Source organism: Trichomycterus rosablanca, chromosome 18, assembly GCF_030014385.1.
Source record: "Trichomycterus rosablanca isolate fTriRos1 chromosome 18, fTriRos1.hap1, whole genome shotgun sequence".
NCBI lineage: Eukaryota > Metazoa > Chordata > Actinopteri > Siluriformes > Trichomycteridae > Trichomycterus > Trichomycterus rosablanca.
The window spans coordinates 6,635,842-6,655,831 of record NC_086005.1 but is presented as its reverse complement, the minus strand read 5'-3'; the positions used below and the strand labels follow the sequence as shown (position 1 = coordinate 6,655,831).

Genomic DNA, 19,990 nt, shown 5'->3' with positions numbered 1-19,990 from the left:
ATTAACACTTAAGTTTGTTTATTTGCTACCATGCAGTTTACTTTGTATAAAAATGATCAAGCCTAGATACTTCTGTGTTTGTAATAAAATGATGGGATGATGGGGTTTCTTAGAGGTAAGAGGTGCTGGTAAGATGAGAAGACATCTTACATTTACCAAAAACAGTCAGATGTTTTCATCTTTAGAGTCTAACCACTTAATAGCTGTGCCTTTCTAGTTGCCTTTGATGGCAAAGACTATAATTTGAAGAAAGTAAGAATCAGTTTGAAGAAGGACCTACTACAGATATTAATGAAATAAAAAGGAATCTGATAGCCCCTCATAAATTTTCTTCATCAGTAGCTTCTGATGGCAGACCAGACGTCTACACCTCTAACCACAGCATCAGAATTAAAGTGCTGTATTAGAGGTTAATATTTCAACAGCAGTGTGCTTTTACGAGAGAAAGCCAAAGTCTGTTTTTTGGTTTCCATTTCAGTGTGACAATGTTGACTTTATCTACTTCTATGCTTCTGCTTTGAAGTGAAATGTGTTTATGTGCATGCTTTGCGAGAGACAGACATTAGAATGGCCATGACTTTTTCTTTTCATAAACTCAAAGTTATTTCATTCCCTCTTAATGCCACATATTTCGAATATTCCTTCAGACACAAAGAGAAAAATGTTTTTCTGTCCTGTATGAGAACTATTTGTATTCACAACAAAATTAAATTAATATTAAGGTCAGCACACATCGATCTATGCTACTGTTAATTTAAATACCTTAATTTAAATACCTTTTGTTTTTTTAGTACATTTGTCCTTGTTTTCATGAATACATTCATTCATTTGGAGAAAGATGAAAGAAAATGAAAAATGTTAAATATGAGAACTGTTAATCAACATTTTTTTACATACACTACATGGCAAAAAGTATGCTGACACTACTTCTCGTTAGCGGGTTTCTCTGTAAGTAAAGTCAAATATTTACTTATAAGGGACCTCCAAGGGAACTGTGACACATTCAAGGAATTTTCAATAGCTTATACTTTTTTAATGTAACTAATAGATTGGGAAACATATCTTCCACTTTCCAAAAAAAGTAGCTTTTTAAAGCATTGAGATGGTTTTTGACCCAAGAGTCTTGTTAAGATGAGTTCAAATTCCTCCAGAAATGTTCATACAGGTAATTAGAGAGATATGGTGTTCTTAGAATCATATACACCGATCAGCCGTAACATTAAAACCACCTCCTTTTTTCTACACTGACTGTCCATTTTATCAGCTCCACTTACCATATAGAAGCACTTTGTAGTTCTACAATTACTGACTGTAGTCCATCAGTTTCTCTACGTACCTTTTTAGCCTGCTTTCACTCTGTTCTTCAATGGTCAGGACCCTCACAGGACCACCACAGAGCAGGTATTATTTAGGTGGTCTATTATTCTCAGCACTGCAGTGACACTGACATAGTGGTGGTGTTAGTGTGTGTTGTGCTGGTATGAGTGGACACGGTATTTAAAAACTCCAGCAGCACTGCTGTGTCTGATCCACTTACTGTCCACTCTATTAGACACTCCTACCTAGTTGGTCCGCCTTGTAGATGTAAAGTCAGAGACGGTCGCTCATCTATTGCTGCTGTTTGAGTTTGTCATCTTCTAGATCTTCATCAGTGGTCACAGGATGCTGCCCACAGGGCGCTGTTGGCTGGCTATATTTTTGGTTTGTGGACTATTTTCAGTCCAGCAGTGACGGTGAGGTGTTTAAAAACTCCAGCAGCGCTGCTGTGTCTTATTCACTCATACCAGCACAACACACACTAACACACCTAACACAGTGTCACTGCAGTGCCGAGAATGATCCACCACCTAAATAATACCTGCTCTGTAGTGGTCCTGTGGGGGTCCTGACCATTGAAGAACAGCATGAAAGGAGGCTAACAAAGCATGCAGAGAAACAGATGGACTACAGTCAGTAATTGTAAAACTACAAAGTGCTTCTATATGGTAAGTGGAGCTGATAAAATGGACAGTGAGTGTAGAAACAAGGAGGTGGTTTTAATGTTATGGCTGATCGGTGTATACAACTCTTCTTTTTAAGGCTAAATTCCTGCCAAAAAGTCAATGTATTTTTGTATTGCTTCCAAAAATATCAGATTTGTCTAACCTCTCATGTACAACCATTAGATGCTCATCTGAGTGTTCTGCATGGGGTGTAGGGACTGATTATTATGATAATACACAATGAACTATCATTATTGTTACTGCCACATTCGGGTAATCCTGCAACTCTCTTTGAATGCTAGTTTTCCCTCTTATCTTTTTTATCATTAATCTGAGAGAACACTGTAAAATTATGTATAGTACACCAGTCCAGAACTTGTCTATTGTTAGGTAGCGTTTTCTATTCATAGATGGAGAAGTTTCACCTGTGCTGTGATTGTCTAGAACCTTTTATTTACCCATTACATAAACACTTTATTTTTTCCCCATCGATTTGCAACATATTCCTTTATGCGTATAAATGTACAGTACTTTCAAATACAAACAGAAAATGCAAAGTCAAATGACATTTGTAATCCATATTTGAAATGTATATATGTGCTGGATGTACTATATGCTAAACAAAACCAAAAATGACTGAATACTTGTTTTCCCTTACTGTAGAGGAAATGTTCAAGTGACCACACACTGTTGTCTGCATACAATTAAACTCATGGAACTCTGTCCCTCTTGTATTATTTTGTATTGTCAGTATATCACAACGTTAAATGTTAGATTTTATCACACCCCTGCTGAGAAATCTTCAAGTCATGTTTGGTTTTGTACTGGGGAGTTCTGACTCAGGATAGCTTTATCATATTTGCGGTGAATGTCAGTGAATATCAGAATCTGGATCAGTTTCTGATATTTAAATCAGACTAGCTTCAGTTAGAATGTGAACATTAATAACCCCCATCGAACATTTTTCGTATAGGCCTACAACTGACTAATTGTCAGCAGTGTGGGTTTGGAAAATCCCATACAAACCATACTTGAGGCCGTTATGGTATAACCCATCTTGAGCCCAAAAAAAATGATTCAGAAATGTGGTTCCTTCTAAACATAGGCAAACACACAAAGCCCATGAGGGCCCAGCAAGGGCAGCTGAACATAATGTTTGGGTGTCTAATTACCACCCATACTGCCCTTAAAAAATTTAGATTAACAGCCAGTTAGCAAAACTAAATTGGTCAGCAAACATATTTCGAAACAGTCAGGCTTCAGTTTAGCCATAAAAATACATTTCTTCTATTTTCAATATTATCTACAGAAACACTGTACCAAAATCTAAGAGAGGAATAGCTACAAATCAATTTCCAACGGTTAACTGAACCACAGTGAGAGCCGCCATGTATTCCAAGTCACTAAACTAAAAACAGCTCTGAGTTTGCCATCAGAAGGACCTTGTTCCTAACGTTCCTTCAAAAAGTAAGGCAAAGGAGAGCACCATTAGTTTGACTAGCCTGATATATCAGAAGGTTTGATGTAAAACTGGTATAAACAGTAACTGCCTCATGTTGTGCTGTTGCTTTAGGTTTCTTCATGAGGTACAGAAACATGTTTATGAGAACTTGCTATTGGCTTTAAACTGTTTCTATTGAATTCAGGCAGATATTGGTTTCCACTTCTATCCTTGCTCACTGGACAGTAAAGGCCACCTAGAGTTCAAGAGCACAATGGGTGCTTATAAACCTGATTATTTTACAGATGAACTACTGTTTTTCTTCTTTTTTCCATCATAAAACAAGTAGAGCAACAGGTCCCTGAAGACAAGGGAAAAGGAACAGCATGGCATCAGCTGAGGGGTTGACATACTTTGATCTGAGCTAAACCTGATGAGCAGGATGGAATGCGTAAAAGGCCGAGAGTTCAGAGAAGGAAATCCCGATGCTAATATACTTCTCAAACTGCTGGCAGGTGGTGACATCGCATCTATCATGGCCCCCCAGCCCTTCAGAGCAGAGGGTAGTGTAGAGGAAGCAGCTCAGTGAGAGGAGGACATCCGTGTCCACAGGGGGGCTACTGCAAGGCCAGCTAGGGCCTCTTTCTAGAAAAATCCCTTTTACATCATTTAAAACTGACACTATTATTCCTAAAAGCTTCCGCTCAGATAAGTCACCTACAGAAGTCTTATGGGTTTAGATGTGGTTTTGGGTGCAAATCCCATTCCAACCTAGCATTTCATGCATCGTTTTCCACACCATAATTCTTTAAGAAATATACCAGTTTATCTTTTTATGATTATTCCCCCATATGCATCTGTGTTTTTGAGGAATGACAGTACTGGCATGCATAATTCTTTATATAAAGCAAACGAGAATCATGTACAAATGATTCCAGCAGCAAAGCAAGTTGTAAATTACTCATTTGAAAGCAGGGACTGCAGATGCAGTGGAGCTAGCACATTCAGTTTGCAAAATTTAATACATATCATCTTGCATTTGAGTGTGGTTTACACTACATCCAGTGTTTCTGAGAGCTGCCTGAAATACACTTTTGGAAACGTCAGTCTCTAAACAAGAATTGCACAAAATCTCTACCTTGTTTGGTGAAGACGTCTTGAATAGATGTTCTGATGAGTCTGTTCATGACTGCACTGGAAGCAGAAACAATTTAAATACTACTTTTCCATTAAGTGTTAAGAGGGTGCACTTGCTCCCATTAAAACTGAGTGTTTACTACCTGCCACCTTGTTTGATGGACAGCAGTGGGACCTTCCAGCGCTCTAATAAACAATGAAAAGGTCTGACATTAATCTCAGACAGCTTTGACGTATTTTTAAGGTGCACACTGAAGCCTTCAGCTGTCTACTAAATAAATGGGTAGGCGAGTTGAGTTAAAATGTGTTTGGCCTGATTTTTTAAATACAATTAACCAATGATACAAAAAACTGTCCCTACACACGGTTTTCCTAAAAACAGAAAAACATGTCTAAGCAACCACTAAATACAGAACTGGACTGATTTAAAACATGTGCATTAGAAAAATTCTGTTGTGGTACGGTGATGATGATGTGGTAGCTCAGCCATTAAGATATTGGACCAGTTCAATCCTCACTCTTACAGAGTTATTGCTGTTGGGCCCCTGAGCAAGGCCTTAACCCTCAATTGACTGCATGGTATTCAGTCATAACTGTAAGTAGCTTTGGATAAAAGTGCTTGCTAAACGCCATAAATGCAAATATAATTTAACTCTTTCCAAACTAGTAGGCTCAAACTTATGACCATGATGCTAGAAAATGTTGTTACACAGCTTTATTACTTTAATCTCAGGCAACTTTTTCTCAACTATTAGTTCACAAAAGGTGGTTCTACCAACTGTCCTGGGTGTATATCTGTGTTTTTGAGTAGGCTCAGGAATCACGTATCTGGGTTTAATTGTTAAGTTATGAACAAACAAACCTCCCTGAGCTTTCTAGAGATCTATAACATGAGCCGGCTACTGAGAATGCATCTCGCCAACTTTCGGATAGAATAATGTCTCGCGTGTAACACAGCGTTATGAGGATAAGAACCATTTTCAGCAGGAGTGTTCAATCTTATCCACAAAGAACCAGCGTGACTGCAGAGTTTTCTAGCCTAGCAAACTAAAAGTTTACCTGACACAACTGATCAGTAATTCAAGGACTAGGACTAACTGATTAAACCAACAAATCATGAGCTACAACCTGACTCTAATTGTTTAAACACCTGCCGCATTTTGTGGACACCTGATCAACACACAGAGCCTGAAAGCTGGGATGAAATGCTGACATTATTTGATGTGTTGCTACATCAATCAGATTTTCTTTTTTAATTACAAAAGGACCAGTTTATGCATTTATATTTGGAATCACACTCTAGAAATTGGTGTGTAGCATCTTCTTAATCGAATAAAGTCTTTCTGCAGTCACTTTGACAAAAATGCTGGGCATTAAACAGATTATATATAGATCAATGCATTTTTTATTTAGATTTTCTGTTTTGGTAACCCAGAACGAAACATTAGCATGGCAGACGATTTAGTGCTGCATATGATCTTGATGACTGTTGCATTTCATTGTGCCGGGGTCTGACAGTCCTTTGAAAATGATCGGATTGTACAAAGCCTCCATAAAAATGGGGGATTACTGGATAATTTGATAATGGTCTGTAAATTATTACATTTCTGCGGGCTGCAGCATATTGTTAAAGTTATAATGTCTGAGACGAGCCATATGCTTTTACTTAAATTCCTCCCTCTGTCTCCCATTATGGGGCCTGAAATGATGCAGACTTTGCCAGCACTCATTAATAGTTCTGTGAATCCTTTGCTTTTATTTCACTCTTTCTTTCTCTCCCTACTATATCTTTGTTCTGATTTAAGCTTATGGTGCTGCAAGTTTAGCTCATGAATTGAAAGTAAGTCATTTAGTTAAAGCTCCTGCACCTGTATGATATTCATAAGATGATGCAAAAGTTAAGAAAAAGAATAGGATGGGTTCATTTCTCACAGATGAAAAATACTCAGACATATTCATTTTGTGTGAAATTGGACCCAATTACGAGATTGCACAACATCAACAATAGCGCCTCCAATCGTGATCAATTTCTCTTGCTCTTTTTTTTCTTTTCTTATCGGCGTGACTCACTGCCTCAGGAGGGAATCATGCACTGCATCATGGACGAGCAGCCTAACTTGTATGATTTCTGGCTGATGGACTGTTAGCATGAGGCGCTGAAGGAAAGACAAAGGGACGAGGTAATGGGGTGTGAAGCGGAGATGCTTAACTCAGGAATGGAGTCTTTCTGACTGAGGCCTGAGCTTGAGTCTAATGAATCATTTAGTGTGGCACTGTCACTGAGAAATGGGACTGATGGACGGTGTCACTCTCTCAGCGCCACGCTGTCGGAAAGGAGGAATACATGAATTATGATGAGACGACCATCAATCTATAATCTGAGGAATTATACTTTAAAGTTCTGTCAGTGTTTTTTATATACACTATGTAGCCAAAAGTAATTGGACAGCTGACCATCAGCTTGATTAACTTCAATTTTAAATTCATGAGCAGTTATATGGAAATGCTCATTTCTCTTTGTGATTCTCTATAAGAGCCTTCACATTTCTGAGAATGGTTTTTACAAGATTTTGGAGGGTGTCTGGGAGACATGCCCATTCTCTGAATGCATTTCTGATGTTAAACAGGAAGGCCTACAGGCCTTGCAGTTGCCATTCCAATTCATCTCAAGAGTAGTTGACCAATTTGTCCAAACATTGCTTTGTGCACAAGGACAGGCTAATGGTGGAACTGAAGAGTCACCTGTTAGTCACCTGTTAGGAATAGGTGTGGCTGGAACACCTGTGCTAAATAATATGTAGGGGCCTTTTACTATACGAGTCTTGGCTGGTAATCTTTCGTTCATTGAACATTTATATTTTATTCTGGTCAATGCATGACCACATGAACAGATAATGAATGGCTTGCCTTTAAAAGAGCATAGTTTATGCAAAAGCACGATAAAGCAAACCTGTACTTGGTGGAAGGTATTGCCTATTAACAAATCATCTAGCAGCACAACTATAAATACGCTACACACATTGGTGCATGGTGTTGTTGATCGAGCATTTTTTCAATTCTGTCAGAATGAGAAATCCTTATGCTATGAAATCCGTTCCATTCTATTTTAGTCACTTCAGATCCTGGTGTCAGTGTTGAACATGATAGGTGGATTTCATGTCTGATAACGTTTTAATGCTGCCTGTCACCGAGATGGAGCGACCGCTGAGGTAACCTGTCAGTAAAACCTGCCATTCACATTCTGCATTAAGTGATTATGATAAATGTACGTTTATTCTCACCACACATGATTTATCATTTGGGTATTAAAATTTCTCAAAAAAGATGCTTTTAAATTACTAAAATAAAATGAATAAAATAAACCATTTACCTAAGGTAATGTTTTCCATGTCTAACAGCTGTAAAATCTAGAATGTGGTGGATACTAAATACACACCAGCATCCTTAATAATCATAAAATATTAAAATACTGTAAAATATACGTTTTAAATGTTTTACCTTAAGCACTGCTGCTTTATTATATTACACTTGTTCGCCTTAGTCAAATCTCCACTACTCCAGAGACAAAAAACAATTACTAAAGTATTACCTTCTCATACAAACACATGACACCAACAAAAGTATGTACACACATCTGACTTTGATTGAGTTTGGATATTTTTCCCAACCTTTTCTAACAGATGCATCACTTACTGTAAAGTCTGATACCTTCATTACAACACTGTTATAGGAACCACCAAGTCGGTTCTTCACATTTCTAAATTGCCTGAGCCATCTTTGGAAGCAAACAATGATGACTGTTTGCTTCCAGCTACACTATGCTCAAACTATGTTTTTATAAAGAAATAATTCAGTTTGGTTTAAAAGAACCTGACTGGCCTGCACAGATCCTGGAACTTTCACCTGTTTGAATAAATTGTAACGCCTAAGTGTAATAAAGTCAACCTTTAATAAAAATTACTTTCTTTTGCAACCTTATCACCTTATTCGTCTTAATACTTAAGCTTTCAGAAGTAATGTATGGTATCTGAGTTTCTCAATATTTGTATTATTGTGTATATTACTGTAAAGCCAGTAAAGTCCATAATCAAACAGTAGTAACAATCCCACACCTAGTCTATTTATCTAATTATGACAATAAAATAATAAATATGGTTACAAAATCCTTGACCAACCTTCAGACCAACAATTACACTGTAAAGCACCAAAATGGGTTTGTCTGTTTGCAATACATTTGTTCATTACCACTGCTTTATCATAGTCAGGATCCCAGTGGGAACAATTCACTGGGTGAAAGATAGGAAACACCCCAGACAGGTTACCAGTCCATTACGAGGCACACACACCTGACGGTGAGAGGAAACCCATGCAGACATGGGGAGAACATGCAAACCACACAGAAAGGACCTGGATCGCTCCACCTGGGAATCAAACCCAGGACCTTCTTGCTGTCCAACGTGCCACCCTGTTCCACCTAGAGCAATTGATGTACTAATCAGACCAAATTTCACAATATGCCATCAGAGATGGCACCCTGTGTGGCGAACTGCATTCTCTAACTGTGTCTTGGAGCATTTCTTAAATCAAAAGCTGGATCTCACACCTCACATATTACACTTTATGGTCAGAAAATCCTTGATCTTGACCTTGTTTTACATTCCATTCCAATACAATGGGCAATAATATGGTGTCAACAACAGCTTTGAGGTGAGAACAGCATTACACTAGAAGGCCTGGCTTGTAATTGATGTTCAAATTAATCCCAAAGGTGTATAATGAGGTTGAGGCCAAGGCTTTGTTCAGGCCAGTGGAGTTACTTCATACCGAAGTTATTAAGCTGTGTCTTTGTGACCTCTCTTTGCACAGGGCAGTTATGCTGGAACAACAGAGAACTTGGAAATGAATCTTGACTACACCAAAACACGACTTGAGTTTACTAAATGCTTACAGATCCTTTTTTTAAAGGATGTACATATGTCATTTTTTAGCTCCTGGAAAAGGGACAGTAGGTCACTGTAATTGTCAGTGTGATTAATTGTTCTCAGTGATATATACAGTAACCACTGACAGACCTTTTCCATTTTAGACTAATTTGGAGAAAAAAGAGACTCTGTCCACCAATAAATACCAGGAGGGAATTTGCTGCTTTCCCAGCACAGAAGAGAATCTGTTCCCCCCAGGAGGTCAACCGGGAGGAAGCTTTGTTAACGCCAACCATCTGTGGAGGGAGTCCGTAGCAGTGGACGGTCAGTGCCTGAAATTATTTCCCTGTTTGTTTCTTTGCTAGAAAAGTTGCAGGGAGTCAAAGCTGTAAAATAAAAGCCATGCACCACGAGGGACCTGCTCTCTGATTGCGGTTCTTTTAAACAAAGTGAAGCTCGTAAAAGACAGATTGAATGCATGCTTGAATGTCCATTATTTAAAAGGCCCCGGTCATAAATTGTAGACCCATTGGGAATGCTGTGAGTCACTGGGATGTGCTGGACAGGCTGCCACTTTGTACGGTGGTTGTTGGGAGTGTGAGATGGGGATTGCAGGTTCAAAAACATGCTTTAATAATAAATACATTAATAAATACACAGGTTACTCCAGGTCTAAGCCCTTACATTCAGTCACCGTTAATACTATAACAGCCTATACTTTTCTAGGACACTTGGATTGTGGAACTTTACTGCAAGGATTTACATTTATTCATCCACAACCCGAGGCTCACAGTTTGCAATCCAGTTCAACTACAATATAATGGATGAGGTTGAGGTCAGGGCGTTGGGTAATTCAGTCAAGTTTTTCCACTTGACAAACCATTTCATAATGACATGCCCACTAATATACTCACACATGTATGCTTAAGGTTTACAGTACTCCTACTATGAACTGCTCACCCATTTACTTAAATCTAGAGGCACTGTAATGCAACCAGTCCACCTACTGGCATGCTAAATAGAGGTTACAAATACTCATATGCACATTCTTGTATGCAAAAATACATTGACACTTAAGTCTGTAAATAAGCAACTTTATTCCCTGTTTAAAACTGTTTACAAGTGAAATGGTTTTGAACCATTTTCCTTAATTTCCTTCAGGATTAATAAAGTATCTGTCTGTCTCTCTATCCAAATTTTTAAGACAAGTAAATGAGTGCTTTATGGGTACGTGTGAGGGTAATTCAATTACAAGCCATATTTTCTTATTCAACATGCAGTGCATGACCTCACAAATGTTTTTAACTCATCTGGCACAAATTCCCACAGGCACATTCCACAGAACTGTTATCTACAGGTTGGATAGGGTGGATTTTATTAAAGGCCAATAAGAAACCTTATATTAAAAGATGTACTAGTTTCATATCAATATTTAAACATTATGGCAGATTTTAGTGCTAAAGCATCATAACCAACCAACAGATGCAGACTTTTTCTCCACATATTAGCAGCAGAAGTTAAAACGTTGGAGAAATGAACTGCATCCTCACAGCAGGGGGTAAAATTTGTGGATTTACAAATCAGAAATGTTTTACATTTATATCTCAGACTGCTGTTCACTTAAGTTAAGGTTTATGGTTTGAAACTGGTGCTAATAAAATTTAGATATGTTAAAATAACACTCTCAGTGCCGACATTAATCAAATAGAATAAATAAATTAATAACACACAATGTATTCAAGAGCACTGGACTATTTCTTGGTTTGGCGCATAACTCAAGCCCTCACTGCAAATCCGATATGTACTTTTGATAAGAATCACTCATGTTCCAGAAGAGCTACAAATAAGTGCAGAATCTATAACAGTTTTGATTCTTCTTGCTGTGCACATGCTAAAGTCACATACACAACAAACTGTTCCACCAACAGCTATCCACAAACCATTATGCAGTAAAACATGTGACTTGTATTATAGAACACATTTAGCTGAATCCAATCATTCAAAGACACTTGTAATATTAATGTCATTATTAAACATGTCCGAGCAGGATGTGTGTTTACTGTTACGTTTACATTTTTGGCATTTAGCAGAGGCTCTTATTCAGAGCGACTTACAGAAGTGCTTCCTCACTGAACATTTCCTTAATCTAGTACAGTATACAACAGTCTACACAAATCTGCAGAAGCCCTGTTATAAAAAAAACTGTATGCTTATGGTTTTGTTCTTAGTGTGAACGATCAGTATGCCAGTATGTACATGTTCACTTCAATGTAGGTACTTAGTAAAGAGGTGATGAAGGTCTTTCATCATCTTTTAAAGACAGCGAGAGACTCAGCTGGTCGATCAGGCAAGGAAGTTCATTCCACCACCTCAGTGTTAGTACAGAGAACAGCCTTGATGCCGGTCGTCTTTGAGTTTCAGTATTTTAAGTTCCTGTATTACAGTATTTCTGTTCCTATTCCAGGTTTATAAAGCAGGGTTTGATGGGTTTGGTGTGGAGGGACTTTAAGAAAAGTTCTTCCCTGACCTTAACCCCACTGTTATGGTTCAACTGAAATGTTCATTACATGCCAGGCCTTTTTATTTGATATGGGTGCCAGAAAGAAATCGTAAAAGATCCTTCCAAAAAGGTTGAGGCTGTTATAACAGGGTTGGGCAACTCGGTATAAATAATTGTGTGTTTGGCTTCCATATATTTTTATCTATACAGTTTGTATGTTCTCCTAAACATTAGGAAGAGCAGACACAGGATGTGTGGGCATTTTGTATAACCCACACCTGTAATCGTATTTAATTATTCTAAATAACACTTGAGTTTAGCTTTTTTTTTAGCCTGGAATATAAATAATAAATGTTTAATAAAGACATGAAAAGTATAATTACTTGTTTGTTTACTATAGACTAAATGTGTTTGTGGCAGTTGTAGCCTAGCGGTTAAGGTACTGGACTAGTAAGCAGAAGGTTGCTGGTTCAAACCTCACCACTGACAGGTTGCCATTGTTGGGCCCTTGAGCAAGGCCCTTAACAATGAATTGCTTAGACTGTATACTGTAAGTCGCTTTGGACAAAAACGTCTGCTAAATGCCGAAAAGGTAAATGTCTATAATTACTTGGATAAAAATCAGTTGTTTGGAAATTGACATAACAAATCTGACTTTAGAGTTCACAAGCTTTTTCTTTCAACCACAGCAAGATAGTTCTAGAAGAAGAAAAAAACCAGTGGACATATAAACGTCAATATAAATACATAGTGTAAAGCTGTGATCAGCACAAGTTTTAGCTGAAGCAGCGAATATAAACGCCAGCAAAAGGCCACTCTAGTGATGGACTCCAGCAGGCCATCTGGGAGAGCCACTTCTCATCTTTTGGCTGAAAACAGTCAATATCTGGCACCCACACTGCAATATATTGTTCCCAGGATTTCATTTAGCTGTACTTCATTACAGCTGATCAGTAAGAATGATGAACAATATGTCGATATATTACGCTGAGAGCAATATTACAGAAATCCAGTTCCCTCAGGATTGCACTAAGATGGATAGAGAAGCGAATGTCTACATTATCCACTGCTTAAATACCAGCGCTAGTAAAGATGCCAACAGCCGCATGCACAAAGCCTTGCTCCCTGGGTTGCTAATTAGCTATATTAGCAACTGAGCTGCTTTGCAACTCCCAAAGCAAATGAAAAAGACTAAGTGGCCCAAGAGAGGAATACAACTCCCATCCTCATTACGCTGCCCTAAATTACATTGCTGTAACCAGGTCATAACCAGAGTTTTAATAAAGAAATTTCTAGAAGTGTTGTGCTGGTTTTACATCTACTGCAGTATTGCACGTGTAAAGATATTTACTAGGGTCCTCTTTTATATGTGCACTTTTACCCGAGTCATTAATCAGGAGATTAGGAATTAAGAACTAAAACCACAAGTAGATTAGATTCACAGAGCCAGACTTTTACTCAGACAAAAATAACGTCTGGAGAATGTCAAAGTCAAAAAGTCAAACTTTGCTTTATTGTCAATACTGCAATATGTACAGGACATAAAGAGGATTAAAATTAGACCCATGGTGTAACACTAAACATTAAATAAACAAACAATAAATCTAAAATATATGAAAAATATAAAAATTGAATAAACATACTAAAGTGCAAAAATATATTTACACTGAAACTTAAAATAGGTCTTAAATATAAAAATATGAAAAATAAAGATCCCAATATTAACAACCGAGACAGTGAAGTGACAATGCAGATGTTGGGTAATTATAGGTGAGTAGGTGGAAGAAATAATTATATGGGTGGTAACAAATTTTATACGTATAATGTATGCCTCAATAAATGCCTCTGTATGTATCTTTTATTAATGGGGGTGTCCTTGTGATTGATAAATGGGGGTATAGGGGTGACATGTACAGAGTAACAGATGGGCAACAGATCAACGTAATTGTACATGTAGCTTATGAAATGTTAACTGAATAAATGTACCAGATAAGTGTACAGTGGTACCTTGAAACTCAATGTCAATCGGTTCTAAGACTGGCGTTGAGTTTAAAAGGCGTTGAGTTTCAAGGTATTTTATTAAATAAGGATGTTTGTGAAACCTGTTAATGCGTTCCATGGTCATGTGGAACTGCATATATTTTAGGCTTATGTAAAATAATGAGGTTGTTTTTGACACTTATACACTGAAAATAACACAAATATAATATAAAAACACTGAAATAAAAAGCAACAGGTACAAAAGCCAACATCTGTCATGGTAGAGATGTGTAGCAGTGCCCATGGCATGGGTGACTGGCATGTGTGTGAAGGTACCAATGCTGCTGAGGTCATGATAGGGATAATAGAGAGAAATATGCTGCCATCCAGCCTGCAGTCCAGATCTGCCTCGTATTGGCATAAAATCTTGACTTGTGTATAAAATAATGTATAAACCTAAATACAGCTACAAAACATTGCATATCTCACTAATGCAAATGTCTGGAAAATGTAGATGTCTAAACAAAAAAGGTTGAGGATGTAAGTGTGGAAATATTGATTTACAGAACTTTGAGTGATTATCGTGATTATTTTTGTGTTCTTATATAAAACCAGGTGTATTATTCACAGCTGTGTTGCCAGGCCTCTTAAATTAATTACGTTAAGCACAGTTAAGTTGATGGTACATAAATTTGATAACTGTACATTAAAACATGAATGCATGGCTATTTGTTCAACATTAAAACCATATTAAGAACATTATGAAACAACATGGAAATGACCTGGGTCAACTATATTGTCTATTGGCTGGCTTTTTGTGGATGGTACATCTCACATTTGACCACTCGGATCATTTATTTGGTGGAACCAGGCATGATGAACTACAGCTTGAAAGGTATTAACCAATACAAATTACATCTAAAATATCAATCTTTAATGTTTTATGTCTGTTCCAAACTGGGCTTGTTTTAGACCATAGTCTGGCAGTAATTTTCCTCTTGGAAGTGTAATACTGTTTTGTGTTGGTGCAGATGTCTTGCAGAGCTTTAATGAGAATGTTTTATAAAACACAGAATGACATTGTACAAACTAGCTGGGACTGTGCCACGAATGCACCCTGTGCCCTGTCCTTTCATGCCATTAAAGAGGCAATTACATGCTAATGCTTAATTGTCCAGAGCTCATTTTCGATTTAAGTTCAGGGGTGATATCAGATCAGATGTGAACAAGAGTTTGATGTGTGTTATGTCTACAGAATTAGCACACAGCATGACTGTAATCCTCACGTGACGTGTATGGCAAAGTCGAATTATACGCAGCAGTTTTACAGTGAACATAGATTAACCGAGTAGTTCCAAAAAATGAATGACTAATAATAGACTCACACCAGATATTTCAAAGATAATTAAATGATCCTGTATCAAAAGCATTCAGCAGCAAAACTGGCCTGTTCAGCTAATCTACTTTGAACTAAATAGTGGTTCTTAAGTACATTTGGCTACTAATAAATTAGAAAGAATATGACAATTGGAACAGTCTATAACACACAATCTTGAACAAGTCGATCTCTAACAAATGCAGTAATCACAGTTTATGGGCTGGGTACTGTTGCTTTGTACATGTACAGTTTTTTTATAAACATGGTAGGAACACAGCACGGACAGTTGCAGGCAATTTAGCCAGTCCACCATATGTATTATTTTGAGAGTTGGTGCAAGCTTACATGAGGACATGCCAAACTTCTCAGAGTGACTGGAGGTAAATAAATCCAGGTTTGCAGGACCCATGTTGCTGAGCAACACCCGTTCAACCTGCATGACTGTGATTTATGTGGATCCACAAACACTGAAATTATTTGTTTACTACTTACACCTTATGACACTGGCGGTGCAGTATGGGAGGCCATTATGCCAACGTTTGAGGAATTCATGGCCCTTGGGGGCATGACTGTGACGCTGAGCGTGAGGAGGAATTTAAGCACCTAAAAAGGTAGTCCAGTTTAGGGATTTGTATTTTCAGGCACAGTTTTTTCACTGTGTAATACAATTGATCATGTTTTTGTGTTGAATCTAAGAGTAAGAAATACAGAAATATTGACCAGTGCAACTGCTAAAACATGAATGCTAAATTTTATAAACATATGGAAAAACTTTTCCAAAAAGTGAAATTGTTTTAGAAATAAGAGGCAACAGAAGTTCAAAAAGATTTTCAAGTCACCTTTTCATAACTGTGATTTCCTCCGACTATAATTTTCTCACAAGCAGCTATTGTGTTACTCCTAAGCACTCCACTCAAAACTGAAATATGAGCCACACTGCTGCACCCTGTAGGCACATGGTTTCAGAACTGCTCCCTAAACATCAGTCACAGATGAAGCCAGGGTGGATCCATCAGTAAGAACAAGAAAACATATGACCGGAAGTATGTGGACACCTGACTATGAGCTTGCTGGGACTTGCTACTCCAAAACCATACAAATGAATATGGATCTGGCATTCTTTACAGCTACAACAGCCTCCACTTGTTTAGGAATTTGTCAGTGGGTATTCAGACCCACTTTGAGGTCCACGTTCCAATTCATCCCAAAGGCAGTCAATAGGGCTAAGGCCAGAGCTCTGTGCACGCTGCTGAGGTTTCTGCACAACTAAATCGTCAACTCATGTCTTTATAGACCTTGCTTTGTGCACAGCTGCTCATACTGGAGCAGGAAATGGTCTTTCACAATCTTTGCTACAAAGCTTTCCATATTTACATATAACTGGTTTTATATACCTGTTAACCATTAGTGGGATGAAATACCTGAACTAAACATTTAGAAGTGGTGCCCACATACTTTTGGCCATCAAGTATGCACTAGGCCAGGGTTAGGGTCAGCTGGGTTTAAGGGCCAGTTGCATTCCATCAAACACAGTGGAAACACGCCTCTATACTATAAGTAGCTAAATTCATGGGAAAATGTGCTTAATTTCATTGCAACCATTAAATAACACTCATAAATTGAATGATAGAAAAATGGAAGCTACAATACACAGCACAGTCTACTTAAATAGTTTAATGTAAACCTAGAACGATGTGACGATGCAAGGCTCTGTCTCAAGGACAAATTCTCGTCTGTGTTTGATACAGCCCCCTCTTTTTTTGTTACCTGAGTAGTGTTTTTAGCTGCTTTACACTTCAACATCTTGGACATTTTGACTGACCGATTGCTAACTACATTTGCTGTAGGATTGCTAGTGTAACAGAGTTTTCTCTGGTGTAGTGTGCTGACAACGTTTGATGTATGTGTTTAAATTTTAAGTGCATTTTGTCCCTTTGTGGATTCCATAATCAATGGAAAAGTGTGCTTCTTTACACACTGTGCTGCACCTTAAAAGAACAAGCCAGTAAAGTATAATGCTCCTGATAGTTTGTCTATGTACAGTTTATTTTTTTCTTTAAAAACTCAGCAAACTCTAAAGACACTGTTACACTAGGATTGCCTCATAGTACAAATTGACCGGTAAACATAGGACACTTGAATGCAAAGCTAATGAAAAACACTAAATTGCTGAACTCAAACCTTAAATTTTGAATTTCACTGCAAATTGCGTGTTGCACAGGAAAATGCTTGTTTTATGGTCCGTGAAGTGAATTTTACAGCCGTGAATTAGGTAGGGAATTGACTATAGACCCATCATTACTGCTGTTTTTTGTTGCAGTACAGTATTGAGCTTGCATGTGCTTTTGGCCCTCTTGCTGCCCAGTTAATAAAAAGACCACTTGTCCAGGCAGTCTATAGTCTATTCTCTTTTTTAAATTCATTATTAAACAGCTTCTGTTTTGTGCCATGCACAATAAAATCTGAAACGGTGCACCACAATCTGTGAGTGATTTCATTTCCTCCTGCTGACTCTGACAAGATTCTTTTTTCAGAAATGATGGTTCCAGTTTAGCCTCATAGGTAAGCTACATTAATCATGACAAACTACTGGGCAAGCAATCTTCTGCAGCTTTTCCACAGGGAACATCCAAAGGTCTGTGCCACACAACGATTTATTAAATAGTATAACTTATGTTTAATTATTTTTTACTCATATTTATTGTTCCTTTTTAATCACACAATATGCAATTGAAAAAATTGGCACTACTTCCCCAAGATAAACTTTATTTTGTAGAAACTGTGTGACTGCAGGAATATTTACTATTGAAAAGCATGCTGCTCTTGGTTCATGTGGTAGCTGAGAAATCAGACTGCTGAGAATCCAGAATGTAAGTCTGGAGGAAATGAAAATGCATAACTCATGTTCTGTCATCATAAAAAAATGTGGTCACATAGCTTAGACCTCTAAATCTTCCAACAAGTGCTTTGCACACTGTAGGATTACTGGCTTTCCTTTAGCTGCTTATTATTTTATCAAGCATGCTGTTTTACAGAGACAAAAAATACAGATACAGGGTTACGTTTGTAAAATTAAAAATATAAAGTTACCATTAGGGCAGACAGACAGAGGTGTGTGTGTGTGTGTGTGTGTGTTTGTGTGTGTGTTTGCTCGTTTCCCCTTTTTCCTCTCAGCTTAGTAATTTCTAATTCCAAAAATCAGAAACCCCCAAAGGCCCTTACAGAAAGTTTAACCAAATAAAACAAAGAGAAAAGATAGAAATTCAGCTCAATTTTATCTCCTTTTGGCTGTTCCCATTAGAGCTCGCAACTGTGGATCATTCGTATACATCTTGTCTTGTTCCTTCTCTATCACCCCAAACAACTGCATGTCCTCCCTCACCGCTTTCAAAAACGTCCTCTTTGACCTTTCTGTCCTCCTTCCATCCTCAGCACCTTTCTCCCAAAATAACTCAGCTCAATATGAAGAAGACAAATGTCATGATGACAGGAAAAACCACTAATTTACCACTGATGATGTCAAACTGGTGGACAGCTTTTGCTTAATTGGATCAGTTATAAACAGCAAAAGATCCAGCAGCACATACTGGCACTTTCAAGAAAATCAAATTAGGTACTGGAAAAGACCCTCAGATGTAAAGATTTGTTTCTCCAAACAAAGATCAGAATTGTCCAGACGATATTCTCTTTAGTTCTTTATAAACGTGATGGCTGGAAAATAATGCAGGACTGAATGCCTTTGCCAATTAAGGTACTCTCCAAAGTCATTATCAGCAATACAATTCAAAGATTGCAAAAAAATAAATTCTTGATCAAATCCAGCCTTTCACTCCAGGCCCAGATAACCAAAATAAACACTTATTTTGGACACATTATGCTTTAAAGAGTTAAAGGTAAATGACAGAGATGGCCAGTAACAAAATAGATCAATACAATTAAACAAACAATAAACAAGACATAAAGCCTAAAGACCTCCAACATGCCTTGGCTAAGTGTCTTGTCTACATTTGGAACGTGTATTGTTAGGGTTACTTTTTAACTTCATTATTATTGTAAAGGTACAATACTTTTAGATTTCTAGTCAGTAGAGCTTTGCAGTATGAGTGTAAATGGTGATTAGTTTTAATTCCAGGCCCGTCTATGATTAATGGTGTGAACAAATCACACACAATACAAAATAAATTAAGACCAAATGACGACAACCAAAATAATCTCAAACTTCACCATCATGCCTCATTAACTCCTGATTACATACTGTAAGAGCTGTATTCAATGCAATAAACACACAGTGCAGGAACTGTTTATTACAAAAGGATTTTCTGCGAGAGTCTGGCTGCTCAGAAATTTGGTATCAGATAGCCTTGGCCTCCTAATTGATCCAGTATTTAGTTGTGTTGTGCAACATAAGTCTAATCAGCCAGTATGAATTACGACATGTCCAGATAATTTAGGAGGAGAAAAGACAGAGACTTATTGTGTGCACTGATTTGCCAAAAATTGCTCACACATTCATCAAATATTATCATGTACTTCTGGGAACTCACACAACCATACATGCTTTCTTGTGCCAATAACGTGCAGTTATTTGTTTTGGTGCATTTTAAATGAATGCCAGGGTCTAGAGGCAGACAATGGAATGTGCCAAATCTC

At 37.7% G+C, this 19,990-nt stretch overlaps 1 protein-coding gene across 3 annotated transcripts in view; it reads right to left on the bottom strand.

Annotated features, from left to right (window-relative positions):
- The window catches only part of cntfr (ciliary neurotrophic factor receptor), a 323,782-nt gene that overhangs the window by 293,383 nt on the left and 10,409 nt on the right, over positions 1 to 19,990 (bottom strand). Inside the window, exon 1 of one of the 3 annotated variants that reach the window (XM_063014162.1) lies at positions 4,562 to 4,621. The exons of the other annotated variants lie outside the window; for them this stretch is intronic. The gene's annotated coding sequence lies outside the window, so the exon portion shown is untranslated. Of the gene's footprint in view, positions 1 to 4,561; positions 4,622 to 19,990 lie in introns of those variants that run through there. 3 annotated transcript variants of the gene reach the window in all.